The following is a 10632-nucleotide window of genomic DNA, read 5'->3' on the forward strand; positions in this document are numbered from 1 at the left end:
AGAACTGTTTTGCAAAAAGGCCAGTAACTATTTGAAGGCCAACCTCCAGAGCTAGAAATAAATCCGCACAGAAAGAAATTAGATGAGCACCAACAATTTATATCTAATTAGTTACATTTATTTTGATTTACTTTGATCATTTCACTTTCATAGCCTCAGTTTTGATGTAGAATCTTCTGTTCAACCATATACAAGAAAAATATTTATATAATGCATCTGGGATTTTCAAGGGTGAATAGCCACAGCCCTGCACTGTGGAGGTGCAGAAACTCCAGAAAACGTCTCTGAACTGATGAAGAGTATAGCCACAATACTACCCTGACTGAGCTAGTTCCATACATCTCTTGTATTTTCCAAGCACAAGAGATCCTAATGCACTGTGGAACTTTTGTGATATGTAGTCTTGTGGGCGTGGGATAGGTGCCCTCTTCCCTAAACTGGATCTTTCTGTTTCTTTGCCAATTAATTGCAATGTTGATAAGCAGTTTTCATTAAAAAGGATCATTCTGTTGGTTAAACATCTGTAAACCTTCTGCAAGGTACTGTTGGTAACAACATGGGCTGGGTTTAAATAGCTAAGGCTCCCTCTGAAAATTAAAATCATTGGCTCAAGTCTCCAACCAGGATTTCTGGGACCACTAAATATCTTCCCTGGGTACACTTAATAGACAATGCTTAGAGTCTGTGTAAGAAATAAGGAAACATTAGCTTGGGAAGCACAGCAATAATGTTTAATATTAATTAAAAACTTTGCCCAGAGAAACTTTAGTAGTCCATTATCTTGGTTCCAAACTGACCAGTGTGAACATCCAATGGACATGTCTCTTTACCACACCACTTTTGCTAAAACACACTCATAGTTTGGTACGAGTGGGTAGTTTAGTCCCAGAGTCCTGAGGACCACTCAACCTGGCTGTTCTCCAGTCCCTTGGGAGTACTGTCTGTTCTGTCCTGAAGGTCCCCGACCTGACTCAGCTATAGTGATTTTAGCTTTATTTGGTGGCTCAGCAGGAGGGCTGTCTGTGTTCATTCAACTCTGCTGCTGTCCTCTGCATCTTCCATGAAGAGCCTTCTCTGCAGTATGCCCTTTCCTTGGGTCACCTCTGCATCATCTCCCATAAAGAGTCCTCCCAATGATGCAGTGAAGGGGATCCTTGAGCAGACACCTTGTCACTGGTATAGTCTTCTTATTAAAAGTGTAGGAGACCCTTGCCCTCTCTCCCCTCTACATTCGATTCCATTACCCAACCAATTCTGAATTTATGTACAATTACCGTGACCCCCAGACTGTCATTTGAGGAATTCAAGGTAGAAGCTCCTACAGTTTTTAAGCTCTCTGTTGAGATACTCCCTCCACTCATCAATAGATGGGGTACAGACCTCCTTCTCCTCTAGAGATGCTGTCCATCCTGATTTCTGGGTAAATAGTTTACGCAGATGAGGAAGCTCTGTGGCTGCTCTTCCCTCTGATGATCAACAGATGGAAGCAGAGAGTTCCTTACCATCTAGAACAGGGGTGGGCAAACTATGGCCCACAGGCCACATCCAGCCCATGGGACCGTCCTGCCCAGCCCTCAAGCTCCTGATCTAGGAGGATAGCCCCAGCCCCTCCCCTGCTGTTTCCCCTCCCCTGCAGCCTCAGCTCGCTCACTCCACCGCCAGTGCAATGCTCTGGGTGGTGGGGCTGTGAGTTCCTGGGGCAGTGCAGCTGTAGCACCGCCAGCCACCAGTGCTTCAGGCAGCACGGTAAGGGGGCAGGGAGCATTGGAGAGAAAGCAGGGGAGTTTGGGGTGGGGGTCAGGGGGTGGGGGTGTGGATGGTGGTCAGGGGGAAATGGGGTTGAATGGGGGCAGGAGTCCCAGGGGGCAGTCAGGAAGGAGAGGGGGGGGTTGGATGGGGTGGGGGGGCAGGCAGGAGTTCCAGGGGCAGTCAGGGGACAGGGAGTGGGACGTGTGGATGGGGCAGGGGTCCCAGAGGGGGTGCAGATAGGAGATGGGGGCTGGGCCATGGCCCCCTCCCCTAACCAGCCCTCCATACAATTTACGAAACTCAATGCGCACTTGGTAAACAAGAAAAGTGCAGGGCAAGAAATCAATAAATCAAAATTGGTGTGTCAAAAATTAGGCTTAACTGGTGAACCAAATAGTGAAGGTCTGGGTTATTTTGCTCACCTTTTAAAGTTCTTAGAAGAGACTTATTGGGGAAAAAAGAACAAACAACAACGCTAACTAAAAGACAGGAGAACAGGAAGGAATAAGTGTCACCAGCATAGCTGCCACCCTCAGTTTCATGGGATACATTATAACCATCATTGGACCATCATTGTCCTGATTCTAAAAGATATCTGGACCAGACTGTGCCAGAAAGGGACCCAGTTATCACTATCACCATCCACCAGCTTCAGCTAAATCCCAAATTTTACATGGGAATTAAGACTTTGTCTCCCTCCCGCCCCCCCCCCCCCATCTTGTATCTTATTTACTATTCTTTTCTTTTTTTTTCCTTTGGTCTAATAAGAGTTTGGCGTAGCTGGACAAACCAATATATTTTGCCACATTGCTATAAGCCTGTAACCAAGAGAGAGGATGTTAAGGGCAATGCCCTAAACAGCCCAACACTGGTACAAGTTTGTTCCAGCCCATTTCAACTAACTTATTTTCTTCTCCCAATATAGGACAGTTCTTACTATCTTTGACACTATCTAAAAGACTGTCAGAGATCGGAAAGAGGAGGGTTCCTTCTAAAAACTTTCACACTAAAAGAAAAAGAGAGACCAAGAGATGTTGTTAAAGTGAAAGCCTTACTCTTAATACTTTACATTTCAAATGCTTTAACTGTTTTTCCTTCTTCTGTTTATCTAATAAAAAAGATTAAAAATAATGGTGTTTGCACCATGGTATTAAGCAGGTTAAACCATGCTTAAAACTGTTCAGTGTTGGACACTGACAGAGCTATGTTAACACCTTTAATTCTTTGGGCTCATTTATTTCACCAAATTTAAATACAGGCTCACACCTCCTCCAAAAGGTATTCTATTTTCTATTGTTTAAAATACAGAATATGAAATGTCAGTTACTTTAAAATGCAAGAAATCATTCATAGGAATGGGCACCTATCTATCCTTTTTGCCTCTGAAAATCTTCCCAAGTGACTATTTGTCCCTGAATCTATACATTTCCTTTATAACATGCAACAGTTATATAATTTCAAAAGGGATCGGCAGCAGAGACAGACAAAGCATAGTATACCAGCTCCTTAATTTCCTTATTTAAAAAATAATATTTTAAGCATCTTTGTGCCCATTTGTGTCTATCACATACAAACTCTGTTATTTCATCAGTGGGGCATTCCATGATTTAGACTGACTCTGGAAAAAAGAAATAATCAGTGAGGTCTATTAGTCCATGAATAATCTCTCAGCGAGAGTGGTGGAAGCTTTATTCCTTGTGTCATGTAAAACTAGGCAAAATAAATCACTGGGAAATATAAGTAACATATTCCAGTAGGTGGCACTAACTGTTTCATATCTGAGGTTTCAACCAATTGGTAGCATCAGTATCATCCTTTTTTAGGGCAAGTGGTGATAGGTGATCAATACTCTCTTTTGCATTTTGTACTGCTGGTCTCAAGGAAGGCATGAACTCTATGTGTTCCCTTACCTCTAAAGATTTTACATATATAGTTTCTTAAACAGTGCTCTCAGGAATCACTATGCCGCAATCAGGATTGCCAACACATGCCATGCACATGCATGTATGTTATATTGGGAAAAGTGCAAAGGGAAGTAACAAACAACCAAACTATACAGAAGATTTCCAAAAAACACAAAAATCAAGACACTTTCCAGACCTCAACACCCTGCTGTCCTTCTTTTGTCCCCCACATCCCTGAGGCTTCAAAGTAAGTACTCAGACTGCGGGGCATGGCCACATTATACTACTAGGTATTTAACTTTTGGAGAGCTCATTGTTTGTAAGGGGACTTGGTGCCAGTGCAACAGAGGTAGTCTTAAAAGCAGAAATCTACCTGAGAGCTTTTTATAGACAAACAGTTCCAACAAACAAAATTTAGAACCATATTTTCAAGTTCTCCAGCTAGGACTCTGCTATTAAAGTCCCTGCCTTGGTTAGTCCAGAAAACTTTTTTTTCTAAACTAAAAATACAGTTAGAGTTGACATACACCTGGTTCCTTCCTCTCCTGCACCAGCAGTCTCTCTTGAAATGAACACTATCAATTTACAGCTACATCAAAATATTGTTGAAATCCCTAACTGTTCAGGAAAACAAAAGAATAAACAGCACCCAAGTTACTAAAATGCATTCTTCTGCATTTAAAAAAATATGTAAATATAGACTACAATAATTATGCATGAGTGAGGTCTTTCTCAAATAATAAAGCAAACTGTCTTAAGCATTTCAGAATAGATGCTCATCCTCATGCCTGCATCCATAATACTAGCTATCTGGAAACAGCTTGATCCCCAAAGGACAAGATTCTTCAGGAGCAAGGTAGAAGACATCATAGTTTTATTACTTAAGTTCTGTGAATAATTTTCAGTGAGTAATTTGCTCCACAATTTTGCCCTCCTTAACTGCTTGTAGAATGTCAACAAGCATATGGTAAATTCTTTGAATGCATTTGATCAGCCATCGCAAGTCTCCAGGGGCCTCTCTGCTCACTGCATACTGAAAGACAACTGTGTATTGTGCAAGAAATTTGCTCATGGAAAGCTAGTTCAAAAGAGTCACTGGCACACCTAAAGACAACTCAGGTTTATGAAGCGATTGAACACTTTTGAATAACCTATAGTAGTTCTCTAGAGCTAGTTAGAAACTTTATTTTTTTTAAATGGAAAATAGCTTTTTCAACCAAGAGGGACGTTTCAGGAAAGATCTGTTTCTCAAAACCCAATCTTTTCAGTGAAAACCAAAATGACTCCCCTCCCTCCTTTTTTCCAACAACTAGATTCTCCCCACCCCACTTTTTAAAAATGTTCAGGATTTGGTTTTTAGTAAATGCCTAGAAAAATTTTAAAGAAAGTTTAATGAAGAAAAAAAGAAAGTTTTCATTTATCATTTTCCCCCATAGCTAAAACATTTGTTTCTCAACCAGCTCTTGCTCTTATTGTTAATAAACAAAGACTTTGTAATCTAAGTGTTATAAAATGCATCTGATATTAAATTTTCCAAAAAGGACAGTATCCATAGTAAAGATGGACCAGCACTGTAAAGTTTGGATTTAAAACAAAAATATTTCTAGTCATGGCACATTGGTCACCACTGAAAGTCATGATTTGCCAACAGTTCCTATGCTATGGTGTATGGTGAGACCTACCCAAAAAAAATAGAATAGGAAAATATTGGAATAGAGATTAAAATTGGTATGTTTAAAATATTGTAGATATTTTAATTAATATTTGATAACTTGTCGTCATCCTCCTCCTCCCCTTTTCACTCCTTTTCCAATGGAAAAATTGAAGAAAAAAGGGGGAGAAAGGAAAGAAAAGAAGAAAAAAACCAATAAGTCAGCATTTTTCCCCCATTTCTTTATTTTTCTGTTTGTTTTGTTGTTGGGTTTTTTTCCCCTTCTTCAAATCGAGCCGGTTCTGGATATATCTATGGGCCCATTCTGCAAGTCCTTAGTCCATTTTAGTAAATACTCCCATTGCTGTCAACATGAGTTTTGCCTCTGCAGTATCCGAGTAAAGACTTCAAGATGAGACCCTCAATCAGAATGAACAGTGTGTCAAATCAGATAGCAATAAAATTTTGTTGAGAAATAAAACTAAAGCAGTCCTGCAGAGCTCTATCTTGGTCCAATCTTATTTTCCATTTATATTGACAATATAGAACAGGTCGCTGGGAGCTCTTTATCTTTTCACTGATTATACCATTTTATATTCTATAAGCATTTCATTGTTCTCAGTTATAAATGAGCTCTAACAGAATTTTAATAAAATTCAGAAACACTTTCTGATTCATGTTTGCTATTAAATGCAAGTAAAACAAAATTTATGATTTTAGCCAGTATAATTCATTTAGCACTGATATTGATAGATCACCTATGATATTAACGTCTAATCAAATTGTATTGAAACATGTTTCAGCTGATACACATTTAAGTATTTTGTTAGGCTGTGCTCCACCCTTGTACTGTACAACAACAATGTAATCTAACATGTTTTGTTAAACTCATTCAACCAAGCAACTGCAAGTTCAAGCAATTGCTTATTTCCCATCAAAGGGTATGGTAATTTAAAATGAAGACTGGCTTCTGGAGGATGTTGAAAAGAATAGATTTCAGATAACTCAGAAGCCATATTTGTTACCAGAACTCCCTTCCGTTCTCAGTGTATTTTAAATAGATGATTCTTTGAATGAGATACCTGGAAATATTAGTATGTTGATCATTTATTGAACATTACTTGTGATAGTATCAATTTATCCTCCATATTTGCATGGTTTTGGTCATTAATGCATCCTACAAATAACACAACAATAGTTCTTCAGAACTGATAATATCAATCCAAATTATTATTACATTTTCAACTGTCAAGATTAAAGCTAAAAAAGCTTATATCCCTTCATCTTTTAGCCATCGAGAGGATTATGTTTTTGCCCTGTACATGTAACTGTTACTCTTGACTTGTGAACATAATGTGTGAACTTTACATGTGAAAATTTATTCTGTATGTGGTGGACTGTGGCTTTAGGCACAGCCTTGGGCAATGTGACATGCACGAACTGCCCCACCCTAACACTAGCATTGGTAGGCATATATTTTCCCCCAGCTCCCAGCTTACTCCATGGAGTGGCAATGTACAGAAAGTTACTACACTTCACATGCTGGCTAGCATGATGAGGGTTGGGGAGACAGAATCACAGCTCAGCCCATTCCTGGCCCCTTCCTTCCTACTCTCCAGCCAACTTCTCCAGGCAATGGGAGTAAGCAGGTATTGTAAGCCTTTGCAGCCTCCCATACCAGGACCCAAACAAGGTCAAATGGGGATTGTTATTCCCCTGTGCAGATGTACGGTCACCTCACAATATAGTCCTATTCCTATAATATTCAGAGTTAAAGGTCTCACTTTGGCCTCCATTTTTGGGTACAACTTGCATTCACATTTTAGAATTTGCATTTGTAAACGGTTTATATTCAATTGCTATTAAATATTTTGCAGGTTTAATGGGCAGATAGTGAATAACTGCATTAGCAAGTGTTCATGTACACAATTGCACACAGATGCCACATTATGAGAGTTGCCTTAATAAATCATGCATACAGGTCTTTACTGTAAAACAGAACAGTTTTATTTTTATTTTTGTTGTGAAATATTTATGCTACTTACATTGATGATTATTTTATGAGTATATCATACAAGCATGTGATGTTGGAGTTTATAGAACATCCAGAAATGGTTCCAAAGGGCAATTCAGAATAATATTATACTTTCTATAATGTGAATGTGAACTAAGCTAATGGGTAATTAGGACTAACTATTAAAATAACCTAACCACTGGTCCAGAAGTCCAGTGCTTAGAGCGCTAGCCCAGGATTTGGGAGACTTAGATTCAAGTCCCTGTTTCTCCCCAGGTTTCCTGTGTTACTTTGGTCAAGTCATTCAGTCTCTCTCTCAGTTCTCCACCTGTAAAATGGGAATAATAGCATTTCACTACCTCAGGGGGTTGAGATGGAAATAAATACATTAGAGCAGGGGTCGGCAACCTCTGGCACGCAGCTCGCCAGGGCAAGCACCCAGGCGAGGCAGGCCAGTTTGTTTACCTGCCGCGTCAGCGGGTTTGACTGATCACAGCTCCCACTGGCTGTGGTTCGCCGTCCCACGCCAATGGGGGCTGCGGGAAGCCACGGCCAACACATCCCTCGCCCATGCCACTTCCCACAGCCCCCATTGGCCTGAGACAGTGAACCGCAGCCAGTGGGAGCCGCTATTGGCCAAACCTGCCGACACGGCAGGTAAACAAATTGGCCCGGCCCGCCAGGGTGCTTACCCTGGCGAGCTGCGTGCCAGAGGTTGCCAACCCCTGCATTAGAGATTGTGAGATGCTCAGATACTCTGGTGATGGGGGCATATAAGTACTTAGAATAGAAAGAATTATGAAAATGTGTTAACATTTTCAGCTAGACCTCCTTCCCCAAACACTTCAGATATATCTCTTTATTGTATCTAGTCCCCTAGATATTTTAGGAGACATCCTTTACAAAACTGAAATTAATCAGATGCGGTATTGCTGGTTATCAGATGGGGATTGATAAAATCTCTACTATTAGTAAGTCACTGTTTAAAATGATTTATAGCATTTTAATGGGTTATCTTGCTTCATTTGAAACAAAGCAGTAGCATTGAAATAGCTGTTGAATGGCTGATTTTCTGAAGTGCTGAGCACCCACAACTTGATTTAAAGTTATTGACAACTGTGGACTCTTTACTGCCTCTGGAAAAAATAACCAGAAAGGTATATAAATGTAATGCCATTAAGAGTAGATAAACCCAGAACAAGCAGCTCAAATGTAAAACATATTGAGGCAGTGCACCTTTTAAAATGTATGAATTTTTTAAGATTGAACAATATATCAGAGCGTTTCCTATATTGCAACTATAGTTTGTTACAAAGCAAATTTGCCAAAGAATAAAAATTAAATTAACAAGAAGTCATAGAAAAAGCCTGACAATGGTATTTAAATTCTTTAAAAAAAAAAAGATGTACCTAGGCTGCTCCACACTACAGACTGTTTCATCCCCAATACGACAGATTCAATACAGGGGAAAAAAAGGACATTATAAAGCTGTACTGTGATTCTTTCTAGTATGCCACTTCATGGAATTTAACTGTAACTTCAACATAAATTCAAACTACCACACAGTGTCATCTCACCCAAGATTGGGTTAGATTGCCACCTATTTATTGGAGAGCAGGCACAGCTTCTTTCTGCCAGCAAGTGAGCTGTGATAAGCACTGGAAGGCATACAGACTCCAGAATGATGGCCATAATGGGCAATTCCTCTGCTCTGGCACAATGGAACTCTCTACCATAAGGGTACAGCTCATCTGTGCAACAGACCAGACTTTCTCAGGGCACAGTCAGAAACTGTAGAATTAACTGCCATGGGTGCTGAGGGCTGTCACAAACCTCACTTTCTGCTCCAAGTGCAAGACACACTTCTTCAACACTTCAGCCGTCACTAATATTTAAGTACATTTAAAAAACAAAATCCAACAAAATAGAACACTACACACAGTTCTCTCCTCGGGGAGAGGATAAAGAAGAGGATGAACCACATGAGAGATGTTAGTCATGTCACTCAAGGAGTTACTGGAAAGCACTCAGATACTGTGGTGATGAGGACAGTTCAAGAACTTATATAGAATACAAGGACTTCCTCACTGGTTATGGAAGAGTGGGTTTTGGGCCTCTAGAAGACTGGTTTCCCTCAGACAGTAATAGAGTAATCCATCCGACGAAGTGGGTATTCACCCATGAAAGCTCATGCTCCAATACATCTGTTAGTCTATAAGGTGCCACAGGACTCTTTGCTGCTCCTAAAAGTAGGGTGACCATCCATCCTTTTTTTTTTTTTTAATTAAAGGAACAGTCCCGTTTTTTGGGACTTTTTCTTATATAGGTGCCTATTACCCTCCACCCCTTGTCCCGTTATTTTCACAGTTGCTATCTGGTACCCCTACCTAAAGGCAGCCTCCATAGTGCTGACTATGTGGACAACAAGGTTGATTTGGGGATAGCTGCTCTGAGGGAGCAAAGACCAAGAATGTAACCAAATTCTCATAAGATTACTACACTGCATGCAGAATAAGTCTTTTGAATGAATTCAGGATAATTCCCCATGCAGGAGACCTTTCTGTAGAACTTTACTATGTGAATTTGTATAAATACAGATACTTCCTGGTTATAAAGGCAATAGTAGTCAGATTTATGTCCCATGTCAGCAAGTGAATTATTCAGAGTATCTGGAAGTGCATTATTTTCTTCAGAGTGGTTTTTGATTGAGCATCTATTGAATTAGAGATTATTTGTATCACAGTAGCACCTAGATACGCAACTAAAACCAGGGCCCCCATAGTGCTAGGCACTGCACTGACATAGAGATAGTTCCTGCCCTGAAGATTTTACAGTCTAATAGAGGCAAAGCATGAGAGGCTCAAAGAAGTTAAATGACTTGCCTACAACCAGGGCTGGCTCTAGGTTTTTTGCCACCCCAAGCTCCAAGAATGCAACTGCCCAAGCAAAAAAAAAAAAAAAGAAAAAAAGGACGGAATGCCGTCCCTGGAATTGTGCCACCCCAAGCACGCGCTTGCTTTGCTGGTGCCTAGAGCCGGTCCTGGCCTCCTACATAGTAGTCTAGTTTTTTATCCACTAGAGCACATTGGGATGTTTTAGAACGTAGGTTTGGTTTTGATTTTTTGAGGTAGGAGTTAACATTTTTATACAGAGGTGAGATACGAGTAAGAAGTGTTAAGGTTTTCTTTACTTTCTTTTTAGAGGTGGATATTGTGTAGTTTGTTGTTAAAAATAGATTTAGGTACAACAATTTCGGATTTGTGATTCCTTTATCTAATGCAGGTTGCCTTCAAATCCACTTGAGTCCAATGTGG

The sequence above is a fragment of the Mauremys reevesii genome, linkage group 5, assembly GCF_016161935.1.
Source record: "Mauremys reevesii isolate NIE-2019 linkage group 5, ASM1616193v1, whole genome shotgun sequence".
NCBI lineage: Eukaryota > Metazoa > Chordata > Testudines > Geoemydidae > Mauremys > Mauremys reevesii.